The sequence below is a fragment of the Lissotriton vulgaris genome, chromosome 4_1 (assembly GCF_964263255.1).
Source record: "Lissotriton vulgaris chromosome 4_1, aLisVul1.2, whole genome shotgun sequence".
Classification (NCBI taxonomy): Eukaryota; Metazoa; Chordata; class Amphibia; order Caudata; family Salamandridae; genus Lissotriton; species Lissotriton vulgaris.
The window spans coordinates 1,108,817,077-1,108,832,088 of NC_141691.1; the positions used below are offsets into that span (position 1 = coordinate 1,108,817,077).

Here is a 15,012-nt window from a genome sequence, read left to right on the forward strand (position 1 = left end):
GCCGCCTTGGAAATTCCAACGTGCAGAACTGCTGCTATTGTGTGCTCTCTTCGGTGGTGAATAGATCTAGAGAGAAAAATGTTTTATGTCCCTCGGATAAGGAAACAAACCTGAATACACACTCAAACAACCATCAACCACACTTAAATCCGAAACAGGGGGGTGCACATATGCTAAACAGAACTCAGATGAAATACCACCTTGTCCAAAAATATAGTAACAGAGTCTTTATTTATAAAACAATCTTTTTAAAAACCTATCCCCATAATGGGTAACAAAATGTTCATTAAAAAACAGGATTGTATTACAATTCTAAAAAATAGTGATTCTAACAAACAATAAACACATAACATGTTCAATGCAGGATATCTAAAATGAATTTGGGACCAATTAGTTTATCATGTTGTGACACATATCCATGAAACAAAAATATACAATAACAGACAAATACCGTTCCTAAAAAAGATTATGAAAACCTTATAGGGAGACCCTATTGTACAGCAAAAGAACAACTGTTACAAAAGCCTGATCCAACTTATTGCATAGAGTATATGTTTTTGTTGCAGTCCATCATTGTTTTCGCAACGTTCTTTCTCAAGGTTGGATTCAGTAGTTTCCACAGCGTCGACGTGTTTCTGTGGTCTTGGCATTAAACACCCCACCTTCCTCAGGGCCAAGAAATTTGATAGGGTTAAAAACCACCCTTTTAGAGGGACTACACATGGATAGATCTAAAAAGAGAAGAATAGGGGAGAAGTATAAAGATACAATTCCAATTATGTGGCCCATTCTATAGCCCAACCCTTATCCAAAATTTATAAAAACATCCAGTGGACCCACTCCAGCCAAGCAGACATGGCAACCACATCTAAGACATCTGTCAGTTCATTAATTAGATGTGGTGGATTACAGTGATATCCTAGTATTTTCAAACATTCACTACTTTCATACACAAACAATCAACTCTACTACATCAGTTTCAATCGGTGTCATCTAATTATAAGAGGACTACACTCACCAAAAATTAAGGATGTGCTGTTAAGTAGCGTCAAATACTCCTTACACTAGAGGGTTTTTAAAAAATAGAATGAAACTAATACTTCTCTCTACCGGGTTTAACTCCGTTACATCCTGAGTTCTGTAAAGAAGGGGAGAACAGGAGAGCATGGTTCCCTTAAACTATAGGACCAGTAGAGCGCCCCCAAAGGAGGTCAGAAGGAGGTACAAGGATACTCAGGTTCTTAAAATATCTGATCTTACCGGAGTAATCGAAATCTTACAGTACTACAAGATGACGTAACATGTATAATCCCTTATTGGTCCTCTTGTAAAACGGTGCTGTCCATCCCAAAGTTTGAATAACCTGGAAATATTACTCTATGCTTTGTATAGTTTCTTACGGGTGAAGATTAAGTTTAAGATACCTCAGAAAGAGGAGCAAAAAGAGGATCCACAGCCTTTGCTGTGCACCATGCCACAAATTTGTTCCATCTACAGGTGTATACTGTTTTAGTGGAGGGACGTCTGGCTGCCAAGATAACATCACAGACTTCGGGAGGCAGGTCACACGACGGCAGGTCACGTGGCAGCAGCCCCAATGGGGCTACCGCCGCTCAATCTCCACACAAGGAGGGAGAGGCTGGACAGGTTCGGGTGGAGGGGTCCTGCTGCTGTGACATAGGATCCTCCCGAAGAGGCAATCGGATAGGAGGATCAATGGCATGTTGAGCAGCTCGGGATACCAGACTCTTTGTGCCCAATCCGGAGCCACAAGAATGACTTGGGCCCGGTCGCGCTTGATCTCCTTCAGCACTCTGGGCAGAAGTGGTAAAGGCGAAAAGGCGTATAGAAGACCACAACTCCACTTGCGATGAAAAGCGTTGCCTAGCGGGTGCTGCCTTGGAACTGCTGACATTGAGCTTTCTCTTCAGTGGTGAATAGTTATAACCAAGGCTCTACCCACTGCTGAAAGAGACCTTACACCACCTCTGAGTGAAGACACCAATCGTGATCCATCATGCACCTACGGCTAACTTCGTCCGCCCTGGCGTTCAGGGAACCTGCCATGTGTTGAACCACCTGGGATATGCCCTGATGTTCCGGCCATGTCCAGAGGCGGAGGACCTCCTGACATAGGGTCCACGACCCCACCCCGCCCTGTTTGTTGCAGTACCACATGGCGGTTGTGTTGTCCTTGAAAACCGGCACTACTCTTAGCCGGACAGAGGGGAAGGAATGTTTTGAGTGCAAGACGAATCGCCCAAAGTTCCAGCAGGTTGATATGGAGCCCGGACTCGCCAGAGACCAGAGGCCTCTGAGCTCCGCCTCCCCCATGTGGCCGCCCCATCCCAGAATTGATGCATCGGTCACCACTGTGAACTCTGGTTGAGGAAGGGAGAAGGATCTGCTGTCTACCTAATCCTGATTCGTTAGCCACTACTGCAACTGGTGTGCAGTGCCCTCCGAGATCTAGAAGCAATCGAACAGGTTTCCTTGATGTTGGGACCACTGGAACTTCAGGTCCAACTGCAGAGCCTGCATATGCCATCTGGCACGGTTTACCAGCAGGATGCAGGAGGCCATCAGACCCAGTAGTCTAAGGGTCATCCTGACCGAAACCCCGGATAGAGGCTGAAATATTAGAAACATAGCCATAATATCTCAGACACGCTGCTCGGGAGGATAGATCCGAAACTGCGTCATGGCCAGAACCGCTCCGTTGAAGAGGCGCTTCTTAGAGGGAATCAGGTGTGACTTCAGCATGTTGATGGAAACCCCAGCAAATGCAGGAGGTCGGCCGTAGACTAAAGGTGGGAGACTAGAGCCTGGGGCGAGCCCGCCTTCAACAGCCAGTTGTCGAGGTAGGGAAGACAGGAAACCCGGATGTGTGCAGATGAGCCGTGACCACCGCCATCACTTTCGTGAACACCCGAGGGGCGAATGTAAGGCCAAAGGGGAACATGGTAAACTGACAAATGCTTGTGGCCTACCGTGAACCGCAGGTAGCGCCAGTGGGCCAGCAGGATAGGGATGTGAAAGTAAGTGTCCTGCAAGTCCGATGCTACCATCCAGTCTCCAGGGCAGACAGGATTTGAGGGAGTGTCCACAATTTGAACTTCCGGAGGAAGCAGTTGACGTTCCTGAGATCCAAGATAGGATGCAGGCCTTTGTCCTTCTTGGGCAGGAACGCGCTCGATGGCTCCCTTGGCCAAGAGTGCCGAAACTTCCTGTTGGAGAAGGGCCAGATGATCCTCCGCCATGCGATGTTACTGAGGTGGCCTGGATGGAGGGGCAGTCTCGAAGGGGAGGGAGTAGGTCCTTCGGACTATCTTCAAAACCCACCTGTCCGACGTGATGGTGCGCCAGTGGGGCGTTCGCCTAAAGCAAGCCTGTCTTCGCCCGTCCGCGTCCAGGGCCAGCCACGCTGCATCTTTTGCCTCAGCTCCTAGATTAACTTGGACTAGGGAGCAGCTCTTAAATCTCAGTACAACAAGATGCCCGGGCCCTCCTTGTATCACTCTCAACACCAATTTGGATGGTCAGGACATTCTAGGACAAGTGCATGAATGTAGCACCTGCTCCTTTTCTTTGAAGAACAAAGAAGGGTGGAATAATTACCACCCCACCTAAAGTCTCCCTCAATGCATCATATGACCACAAACCATGTATTCAAGGCCTGTCTGCTAAATTGTAGATCCTTATCAAACATGCTGATGCGGTTTGGTTTGCATTAAATTCAAACTCTTGGGACCTCATGTTCTTAACAGAAACATGGTTAAAGGATAGCTCTAATCCTGATATCTTCCTGGCTGTTCCTGGGGTTTTCAGGTGGTTACCTCCAACCAGGCGGGCAACAGAGTTGGGGGCGGGCTCGCTGTAATTCTGAGAGACTAATGGGAAATCTCAAGCAAGAGAATTGATGGCTCAGGGATGATCGAGGCCCTGTCTTTCTAAATTAAAACTTCCCCGACATCATCCTTAGCAGGGTTGCTGGTATATAGAACTCCAGATACTCTGTCCAGCCACCTGTTTGAGCTCTATGGTACTATTGCAGACCTGTCTCTTAGGCGTCCCAACTTTGTTGTCCTCAGAAACTTCAATGTCCATATGGACAACAGTTACTGCTCCTTGACCTCTCAGTTGGCAGATACTCTTGGAGGCATGAATCAAGCTCAGAAAGTGTGCACTCCCACCCAAAAAGCTGGACACACGCTGGATCTCATTTTTACTAATGATCCCACTCTGATGGTGGAGGCTCCGCTCCCTCTTACTTGGTCAGACCATCGCTTAGTTCCTTTTAGCTGGACTACCAATACATGGTTAGATATAGGTAGTTCCTTGTATGACGAGAGGAGAGATTGGAGAAAGATCTCCCCTGAGATCATGGAATCCATGCCACAGGCTGACTGATTCAAGCTGTCGGATGACCCATGTAGGGATGCACGCTCCTTCAATTCTTGGGTTACCTCTGCCTTGGACAAAGTTGCCCTAATTCAAGAAATTGAAACAGGCCAGGGGGAAACACTCTGTCCCCTGGTTTACGGCTGCTCTCCGGCTGGAGGAAAGCTCTTGTAAGAAGCTGGTGCGCGCATGGCGCAAATCGTACGGTCCTGCGGGCAAGTGTGCCTACCGCACTGCTTTAAAAGAAAATCAAAAACTTAAACATAATGCCATTAGAGATTATATGGCCAGCCAAATTAGGTCCTCTGACAATTCACTCAAAGACGTTTTCAAGATTGTTCAGGGCTTTATTACACCTACAGCACTATTGTTCCCTCAGCTTCCCACTGTGAGGACCTATCTCCTATTTTTCAGGAGAAAGTGCTATCCATCTACGCCTCTTTATCCCCAGCTGAAACATTTAAGATTCCTAAATGTACTCTTGACCTCCCTGGCCGAGCGTTCCTGGCCGAGCGTCGGAGTTTCAGGGTTGCTGTATCTCTGCTGGAAGTGGGTAAATGTAGATCCGTTTCTCCTGGCGACCCCTGCCCGGCTAAATATTTTAAACGGCTGGCTGATGTGTTTAACCGGCACTTAAACCATATTTGGAAGTGCTCTCTGAGGAAAGGTATCAACCCCGCCATCTGGAATGCGGCCTAGGCTTTGCCAATCTTAAAAACAGTGGACGCCGATCCCTTGGAGCTCAAGAACTCTAGGCCTATTTCCCTTCTTCCCAGAAGGAAGTTGAGAAGCAATTATCTAAGTTCCTTGAGACCAACAACTGCTTGCATGACTCCCAATCTGGCTTTAGATCGGGATATAGCATAGACTGTCCTTTTGGAAGTGACAAACTATTTGTGAAGCATTAGATCAGGGTAGCTCAGCCCTGCTTGTGCTGTTCGATCTCTCCGCAGAATTCAACACAGTCTCACCAAATTCTATTGGAGAGACTTGAGCACATGTGAGTGACAGGCACTGTGCTAGCTTCGTTCCGCTCATTTTTAACGGCCCAGTCTAAGCAAGTTTTTCTGCACCCTTACGTCTCCACTCCTAAACTCCTGGTGTGCCCGGAGTCCCACCCTGTTCAATGCTTATCTGGCCCCACTGGTCTCCCTTGTTGGGCAATGGGGAGTGAAAGTTGTCTCCTATGCTGATGATACTTGTGAGAAGTTAGCCTGGCATATGATGTCCACTAGTTCTAGTGGGCACCTTGTACCAGTCTAATCAACCCTTATTGATGGTGGTTGTAAAGTCAACCTTATAGAAAGCTGACCCAGTGGTAGCATGAACCAGCAGTGTTCAGGCAAAGACTTCAGTAGGCGAGTTAAGCAAGTTGTTTTACCAAATATAATCCCTTGAATACCAAATGAAAGGACAGCACACAAGGTATATATCAAATATATATGTATTTAATCTAAACACAACCCCTCTGCACTCTTAATGAGGTCAGAGGTAAAAATACAATACAAGTCACACAGTTAATATACGATAAGTTGCACAGTATACGTTATGCCCTAGGGGCCTCACAAACCATATACTAAGAAAGTGGTATAAGTACCACGTGAGAGGTAGAAAACAGGCCTAGGGCCTGTAGAATGAAATGAAATGAATGAAACTTATATAGCGCACGACTTACCCTGGGGCATCTCCGCGCTTGCTTAGGGAACCCGTCCTGGTATTCCCCTGTGAGATAACCCTGGCAGGGTATCCACAAGGTGAAAGCCAGGCATCCCACCGCGAGGGGCCGTTGTGGAGATTAAGCAAGCTATTGCCCAGAGTCGCAGAGTGTGAACCCGTGAGTCGAGAAGGCACCGGAGCGAGAATTAACTAGTCCGTGGAATTTTGAGCTCAAGACCCGCCGAGGCGGGGAATTGAACCCTGGTCCAGGGCCGAACTCAAGCTCCAGGTCTGCCGCCTCTAACCCCTGAGCCACACTTCTCGCTGGGGCTACACTAAACAACCAAAGGTTAGGAAGTAGGAGACCAACGGGAGCCGCATGCAGTGTCTAAACACAGGTGCGGGATCCCATTGACTTTCTATGGAGTTCATAAAAGTTACAAAGTTACAAGTTAAGGACACTTCCGGATGGACTAGGATGGAACCCTTTTAAACTAGGATACTTTGAGAGTCAAGACCCACGGGAGCCCCGGAGTACTTGTGTTACCTAACCCAGGGAAGCCGGGTGCACAGGTGTCTTTTCGTGTCAGGTTTCGTCGTCGTTTTCTATGGAGAGCTGAAAAGAAGTGCTGCAGGTGACCAGAGGAAAAGTGTCCGGGTGGATCCAAGGGTGGATCGGAGATGTGAAAAACCTGGAAGCAGAGGGGACAGAGTCTGGGTCACTAGCCAGTGACAAGGAAGGAACCAGGCGATGTCAGGTGCTTTAAGGTGAAGAAGGTGAGTTTGTCTCTGCAGCCACGAGGTCCAGGAGGCATCGACGATGACCAGGAGCTGGATTCGAGCTGTCCCACAATTGATCTAGATGACTGCAGCGTCGGTATCCGGATTGGACACAACAAGCCTTGGCAACCGCAACCCACGCAGGATGTCGAGATTAGCTCTGTTGCAGACCAGCAATGTCTGTGGCGCTTCTCCTTTTTAGGGAAGCTGGAGCAAGCCTGGAGCAACCAGAATCTCAAGTTAGATTCAAGATGGCCTCTTCAGGGGGCTCACTAGCTAATGGGCAAGGAACCGGGAAGACGCGTCGAGCACAAATGTAAAGGCGGGGCCCACGGGACACTTGGGAGTGTGGGGGCCTGAGCTTCGGTTCAAATTATGCTCGGGGCTGGGGCTTCTTTCGTACCCCAATGCACAACTTACTGAGGCTTCAGAAAAGGAGTGCAGGTAGCAAAATGCAGGATGTCCAAGATGTCCGGCCCCACGTCTCTCGTGTTCGCCACGGGTCTCAGCTTTGCTGTGGATGTGGGTCGGGGTCAGAGAAGTCTGGAAGTCCAGTTCTTGAGTCGCAGAGTCTTCGGGTACCAACGGGTGCCTTGAAACTGCAGACCGGCAAAGCTGCTGTTGGTGCCTGTTTGCACAGGGTGGTCACTCCTTGACCACAAGGGAGATGTCTTCCATGTTCCAGTCAGAATGGAATGTCGAAGGTCCAAGATATGTCTTACAAAGATTCGTCCAGGAAAATCTAAAGTCCTGGGGATACAGCTCCTATAATTATACTAAGGATGGGGGCTGGATTACCTGACTAGGTCCCTCCTATGGGTGGACCTGAGAAGGGGGTGGTTACACCTCTTTCCCTTTGTCCAGTTTCACGCCAGAGCTGGGGCTGGAGTGCCCCAGCAACTGGTTTGAACCGGGCTATGCATGGAGCACCTTGTTTGCCCCAGGCAGTGTCTAGATGCATTCACTGAATGCAGCCCTCCATGCCCCAATACACAAAACCCCTGTCTGGGGAGGTGCCAGCACACCCTGGACAGGAAACCTATTGTCCAGGCCTCCCCTGCCGGAGTTTCGTGCCTGTGGCAGCAGCATCCATTTTGTGATGCTGAGGCTGTTTAACTTTAACCGGGTAAAGCAGTAACTTACATGTCTTTTCCCTCTAGAAGGGTAGAATGCTACCCCCGCCGCCAGAATTGGCGGAGGGAGGGTAGTATTTCAAAGTGTTTGACACCTTACACAACATGTTTTGATTAAGCCAAACCAAAGTTAGCATTAACTGAGAGGATTATAATTAACTTAAGAGTATATGGTATGGCTATATCATAGAACAGCTATAAGGAGATGGTTCCGGAAGCTGCAGAGGGGCTCAGCTCATGCTAGGACACCCTCTCACATAAAACCAAGCACTCTGGCTCCAGGATTGTCGAGGCCTACCATAGGAGTGGCTTATAGGTACATATGTTTCTATATATAAAGGTAGATATAAGTATACTATATCTAACTAAGGTTGATTACACCACCTTACCCAGGCTGTGTGAACAGACCTGTGGTGTCAGTTTGGAAGGCAAACCAGGGTGGCACAATACATGCTGCAGCCCCTGGTAGGCCTAGGGTGCACCTATGCCCTAGGTACCTATGGTACACTATACAGGGGCTCACAAGCGTGACCCAGTAACCAATCTGGTATGTATCTAAAGTACATGGTATCAATTTAGAGAGAGAACAGCTGGGCTGTGGGTATGATTAGCAGGCCCACAGCCAAACTAAAGTCGGAAAACCAGAGAATCACAGCAAAAAGTGGGGGTGACCATAGGAAGCAGACCCTACTCGCCTATAATACTCAGCTGGTGTTCACTTTCAAAGAGCATCAGATTCAGCATTCAATAACTTTAAAACCTTCCTAGTCAATATCTCGACCTGGATGACGGAATGCAGCCTCAAATTAAATACTGAAAAAAACAGAGGTGTTGTTTTTCAATCAAAACTCTCCTCCTTCCTCCGATCTCTGGTGGCCTTTAGAGTTGAATCCCCCTCCTACCCCAGTTGAGGTGGCTAGAAATCTTGGCTTTAAAATTGATTCTCACCTTTCCGGTAAAGCTCAGATCTGCCAAGTCTCCTCAGCTTGCTTTTGGAAATTAAAAGCCCTGCAAATTGTTTACACTTCCTCCCAATGGATTGTCCGAAGACTGTAGTCCATGCCATAGTGACATCAAGGTTAGACCGCTAATAGCCTGTACCCTCTTCTCTGCTGATGACTAGCTCAGCTCGTCATCAGCTACGGTGGTCGTGTGCTGATGACGAGCTGAGTTCGTCATGTAACGCGGCTTTTTTAAATTTGCCGCACACAGCGGGAAAAGCCGCCGCAGCGATGCAGTTAACAGTGTCTTCCTGCCTATTTGACCCATAGACAGCAGGTTGTTCAAAATGCAGCAGCCAGACTTATTAGATATGTGCTGTTTCATCACCACATCTCCCTCCCACCTGAGGAGCCTTCATTGGCTGACTCTCCTTAAAAGGATAGAGTTTAAGGCACTTGCCATTTCCTTTAGAGTATCCAGGGATAGGGGCCCGCTATTCCTGCGTCAGAGACTCCGGAAATGCCAACAAGCAAGGGCCCTCAGGTCTAATCTTCAGCAACTTCTTTGGATCCCTCGCATCTCTAAAACCAGGATTGGGGGCAGAGCTTTTCAGTGAGAACTGCATCCTTGTGGAACTCTCTGCCGGTCCACCTTCAGAAGATAGAGACTGAACAAGCATTTTGGAAAGCGCTGAAGACCTGGCTTTTTGCCTGCAGCTAACATGCAGTTCTTCTCTCTCCTTCCTCTGCAGGTTCGGGTGTCACCGCCGGGATACCTCCGTTGGAGGTAGCCATACCCTTTACAAGTGCACTTGACTTGCGGGAGTTGATGGCGAATCCTGCCACCCACTGGCGTTTGGTCGCCCTGAAAGGTCCGACTAGGAGGGTTTGGAGGCTGCTGCAGAGGGGGCTTTGATGGACTGGCCCACCCGCTGGCCCCCAGAACCACAGCGCTGGTTCCCACGTTCCTGGCACGCAGAAGCTGAACAGTTTGTGCCGGCCTATGGCCCTGGGTGGGACTTGGCGGGGCACCCCTTTCGTAGTCAAGAAAGAAAAAGGGAGACTGGGCAGGGTGGGTGGTGGAGAGGCCCAAGGACCTGGCCATAGCTCGAGAGTCCTTAAAGCGCTATAGCACATTGTGTGCCTTGTCGCCGAAAAGACGACGGCCATCAAACGACATGTCCATACGAGTGGATTGGACATCCCCAGAAAAACCAGTCAACCAAGCTTAGCTTCCAAGGGCTAGCTACGTGGAAATCGTCCTGCCTAGTGAGTCGGCGGTATCCAGCCCATAGCGGATGGTAAACTTCGATGCGTCTCTCCCCTCAGCAATTGCACGGGAGAGCATGGCCCGGGCCTCCTCCAGGCAATGGGGCATCACCTGCGCTACCGTATCCCACACGGAGTGGGTGTAACGGGCCAACAGCCATGCAGTCCCAAGCTGGAGGAAGAAAACATTTTCTTTCCCAGGTGGTCCAGCTTTTTGGATTCCCTATTGGGTGATACGTTAGGAAACGCGCCTTTGGAGGTGGAGGCTTGGACTACCAAGCTCTCAGGGGTGGGGTGTTGGGAGAGGAAAGTGGGGTCGCCCGGGGCTAGGCGGTGGCATCGGGCAATCATCCTGTCCACAGGAGCCCCTGTGTTCAGCCTGGATCAGGTGCCCAAAAGGATGCCCATGAGGGCTTCATTAAACGGCAGCAGGAGCTCCTAACAGCTCACTGCAGGTAGAAGCACCTCTGTCAGGAGGTTAGTGCTGACTGCCACAGTAGGTAGCTCGAGGTGGAGAGCCTCGGCCTCCCTACGCAACACCACTTTGTATGACGCTCCCTCCTCTGTAGCCACGGTATAACGAGACAACATGCCAAGGTCTGGGGAGGTATGCAGACCACTGGCTTTCCCCAGTTCCTCTCTCCAGTCCTGCTCATAACCTAACTGGTCGGTTAACGGGTCCCCAGACCCCTCCCAGTCCTCCTCACCCTCTTCTGGATTCCAATCTGGTCTCAAAGAGCCAGGGTAGAACCGGGGCACAAAAATACCCATCAGAGCAGGAACCTACGTTGGTCGACGCCGGTCCGGCTCCATGTCTACCTCCAGGTGGAGGCCGGGGTGGATGTCGGCTGGGGACACAGCCAATGCCGGCTGCAGTGCCGGTGGAATCGGTACAGGGGGAGGCATAACAAGGTAGACCGGCGGCGATCCGGATCCAGGCCTGGATCCAAGGGGACCCTGTGGTGCCGAAGCCCCCAATCGAGTTTGCGGGGCCTGAAGGCACGCTGGTGGAGTCTGACTGCCCAAAGATGGCGTGCATCGCTTTGTAAAACTGACGCAGGTGGGCAGGTGTCGCTTCCGGTCCCGGGAAGTGGGGGAAACCAGGAACTGACCCTACGGGCTCAGCAAGTGGAGCCGTACCACCCACATACCTCGTCACATCGGCCAACTGACGGGGAGAAGTCGAAGAGCGACAATGCTTCTTCGTCGTCTTCTTGTGCTTCGACTTACCTGACTCCGAGTGCAAAGACTTGGATGAAGAATGGTGTTGGCTCATCGACCAGTCCCTCGACCTCCTACGCGGTCAGGACATCGAACGGTGCGGAGCTGACTGCTGGGCTTCGAGTAGCTTTCGGGACCGCTCCCGCAAAGACTTCCGGGCCATGGTCCGGTAGTAGGAGCACGACTTGGGGTCGTGGTCAAGCTCCAGGCAGTAGACCCATACGGGGTGCGAATCCGTCACAGACATCAGTTGGTTACAGGAACCGCAGGCCTTGAAGCCGGGCATCCCATGTGTACCAGGAGTCAATGGACTCAAAATATGAAATCGACAAAAGTCGAGAAAAAAATCAGTAGAGAAGTGACTGGAGGTACTGCTCTCTCCGGATCTGCGCTTTCTGGCACAGAAAAAGAAAGAACTGACGTCAGCACGCGAGGGCGGCGTCTAAGTAGTTATCGCGACATCATCCTGCCGAACGCGGAGTCGACCAATGCCACCTTCCGACACGCAGGGGTACTGCTGACGAAAACACTTTCCGGATCCAGTCTGACGCCTGTGGGTAGTTCTAAGGTAAGGAATCTATAACTAACTGTTTCTTTCAGATAGGTCGTGCAGCTACCTAGGCCTATACTGGGGTACATTGGGGCTCATAACATATGATGTGCCCATCTCTGCTTCTGGCTCATTTCTACCCCCGGTGTATGAAGGTGCTACTGTACGTCTTAATATTACTTATGAGGTTTCCAATGTTATCCAAGAGCGTCCTTTGAATAAGGCCTGATTACTTTACATATTAATACTGTTGTTAAACAGTCTTTGCCTAAAACATGGTCTACCTCTTTGGCGGTGCCTGTCTTCAAAAAGGGGAATCGGGTTGATCGCAGTTATTTTCGCCCAATTTCTTTGATTAGTTCTGTGGTTACACATTTTGGGTGCTTGTTGTTGAACAGGTTATTGGCCTGGGCTGATGATTGTAAAGTTTTATATGATGTCCAGTACAGCTTTCTGCACGGCCTTCGGATGGTTGATCAAGGTCCTAACCTGTATCTTATTATCAATAAATATAAAGTTGACAAGCAAGGTGCCATACACATTAGGCCTTTATGGATTTGAGCTCCTCCTTTGACAGAGTCTATAGCAAACAATTATGGAGTATTATACTGGGACTTGGTGTGGATACCAATATAGTTACCCTGCTGCGTGATCTCCATTTTAACTTGTCTTCTTCAGTTCCTTATTGGCTTATTGGATAATGCACTAAGCACTTTACATTGAATCAGAAGAGTCTGCCGGGGCTGCATTTTGTCAAGTTTTTATTCTCCTATATATATAAATCATTAGAAGAACGTTCTTGCTGAGGGTGATAGAGATATGCCTAATATTGGTCATCGCTGGATTCAAGCGTTGCTTTATGCGGATGTCCTTATTTCTAGTACAGAGCTGGGTTTGGAGCTCTTGCTTAAATATTTTGTGTACTTTATGAACAGCTTGACCTGAGCATTAATTTAGCTAAGTTCCATATCATAGTGATCGGGCCTTGATTTATGAAACACTAGAACTTTTCATGTTAAAGGCAATAATATCCGTTTTGTCATTATCACTCCCTACTTAGGAGTTTTGTTTGATCAGCGATGACCTGATCCACCTTGTTTCCTACCAAACGAAATAGGCTTGCTAGCAGTATTATTTCTGTCTTTGATTTATCTACCAGGTTGGGGCACAAATCTATTAAGGCCATGCTGGACATCTACAAAGCAAGATGTGTTTCTATTGCAGCTTATGGAAGTAGTATTAGGGGCTTTGCCAACCCCTCAGTGTTAAATGGAACTGCAATCAAATTGCTAATAAGGCTTTTATGTCTACCTCAAAGCTCCTCATCCTATATTACTCATGAGAAACGTGGGTTTGGGTTTTTGACAAATATCCTGCAGATGCATCCTTTGATACTTTGGCTATCTGTTTAGTTGGGACCTGAAAAGAGTCTTATCTGCCTTAAATTAGACCACTGGAAAGTTGAGAGCTCTTGAAGACAATGTTGGGGCAGCAGCCTATATGAAATGGTACAGGCCTGCTGCACTCAACATTTCAAAGTTGTAATAAACAGCCTCTGTCTTTCTCTTTCCCTGCCTCGCCAAAATACATGGAGTGGACAGGGGAAAGTGAAAAGAAGAGATGTGGTGCAGGGCAAACCAAAGCCTTCCCCCTCCCTTGCTCAGAGTCACTTGAGCATCGGAAGGAGTGAGGGGGAATGCTGCTCAGCTCCTGGGTTGGCTCCTGGCTTGGCTGAACTACAAAAAGCAGCTCAGGCAAGCCAGGGGGAACCAAAGGCTCAATTTAGCCCCTCTTCACAGCTCTTGCTGTGAATGTTCAAACTGTAACAGCCATGGCCCTGCGCACAGCTGTTAACTGTAGAACATTCACAGTGACAGTTGTACACAAAGGCTTGACGGAGCTCAAGGGGATTTCACCTTTGTTTAACTAATTAGAACATTCTGACTTTATAAGGTTTTAAAAGCTTTATAGCTCGCAGTAGCTGGGCTGAACCAGACATTAAAGGGCTGCTCCCTTGTTAAAGGCCCTCGCCTTAAACGGTGGAGTGGGCCATAATGGCGGGTATAGCCTGCTATGGCAGGCTATAAAGCTACATTAAAGGATTGCTTGGCCATTGATCAAGGGTCTAGTATAACTTGGTTGAATGACGTTAAAGCTTTTAGAAATTTGGAACAGCCTGACATTTTTAACAATCCAGATTCCATAGTGGGTGGTGATGTGTCATGGACTAAGGCGTGGACTCCCCCCCACACTGGTGCTGGGGCTTATAATAGCTAGGTGGCGGATAGCAATACACTGGCTGGCGCAGCAGCGGCCACAGCTAGCAAGCTGGAGAACGGATCTGAGACAATGGGCACTGGCGGAGGAGGGGCATATGCGCGCCACCTGACGAGATGGCAAACTACCTGAGGTACTGATGGCGTGGGGAATGATAGTACAGGAGATAGAAGGGAAGGCCTCACAGTCCCCACAGGTATCGCAGGATGAGACACAACCACTGGGACATAGACCCACAGTCAGGAGGGGAGCTAGATGGAGACACCAGACAGCGCTTAAGGTAATCGGACCCAAGGTGCATAGAACCGGGGGGATGACAGGGTAGGAGTTCGGGGGGGGGTCAAGCCCCCACAGACCGGACGAGGCCCTGGATTGTTATGCAAGTGTTTTATTAGGGTTCACAGATAAGGGATTTGGTATGCACCGGGTACGTAAGGGTCTTGGTTCGTGTTCTTGGGGATGTCTGCTCCCTCCAATGGTTACCGCCTCCGACGCTTTTCTTCTTCCACGGACTATCCCGCCGGTCGCCCCCTCGGTAAAGAAAATAGGAGACGGTCAGTGCCTTTTTCCCTTCCTCAATACTAATACTCCCTGCTCCCACGTACATTTGGATTATGCCTCCAGCCACCCGGGAAATAGGGGGGGGGGATTTGTGCTGTGGACCTCCGATATAGTGTGCCTTTACTGTCCCCGGGGCCTTTTAGTCAAGTAGTTTCCAGTTGGAGGCAGTAACGGTTCCCCGGTTCCTGCCTCCAGCCCGCCCGTCCCAAGAATGCCTCCTACT

The 15,012-nt window shown here is 49.2% G+C and overlaps 1 protein-coding gene across 2 annotated transcripts in view; it reads right to left on the reverse strand.

Annotated features, from left to right (window-relative positions):
• Positions 1 to 212: 212 nt before the first annotated feature.
• Positions 213 to 15,012, reverse strand: part of LOC147722941 (uncharacterized) — a 796,795-nt gene continuing 781,995 nt past the window's right edge. For both annotated transcript variants that reach the window (XM_086965340.1, XM_086965341.1), the window contains exon 14: positions 213 to 731. The gene's annotated coding sequence lies outside the window, so the exon portion shown is untranslated. The remainder of the gene's footprint in view (positions 732 to 15,012) is intronic.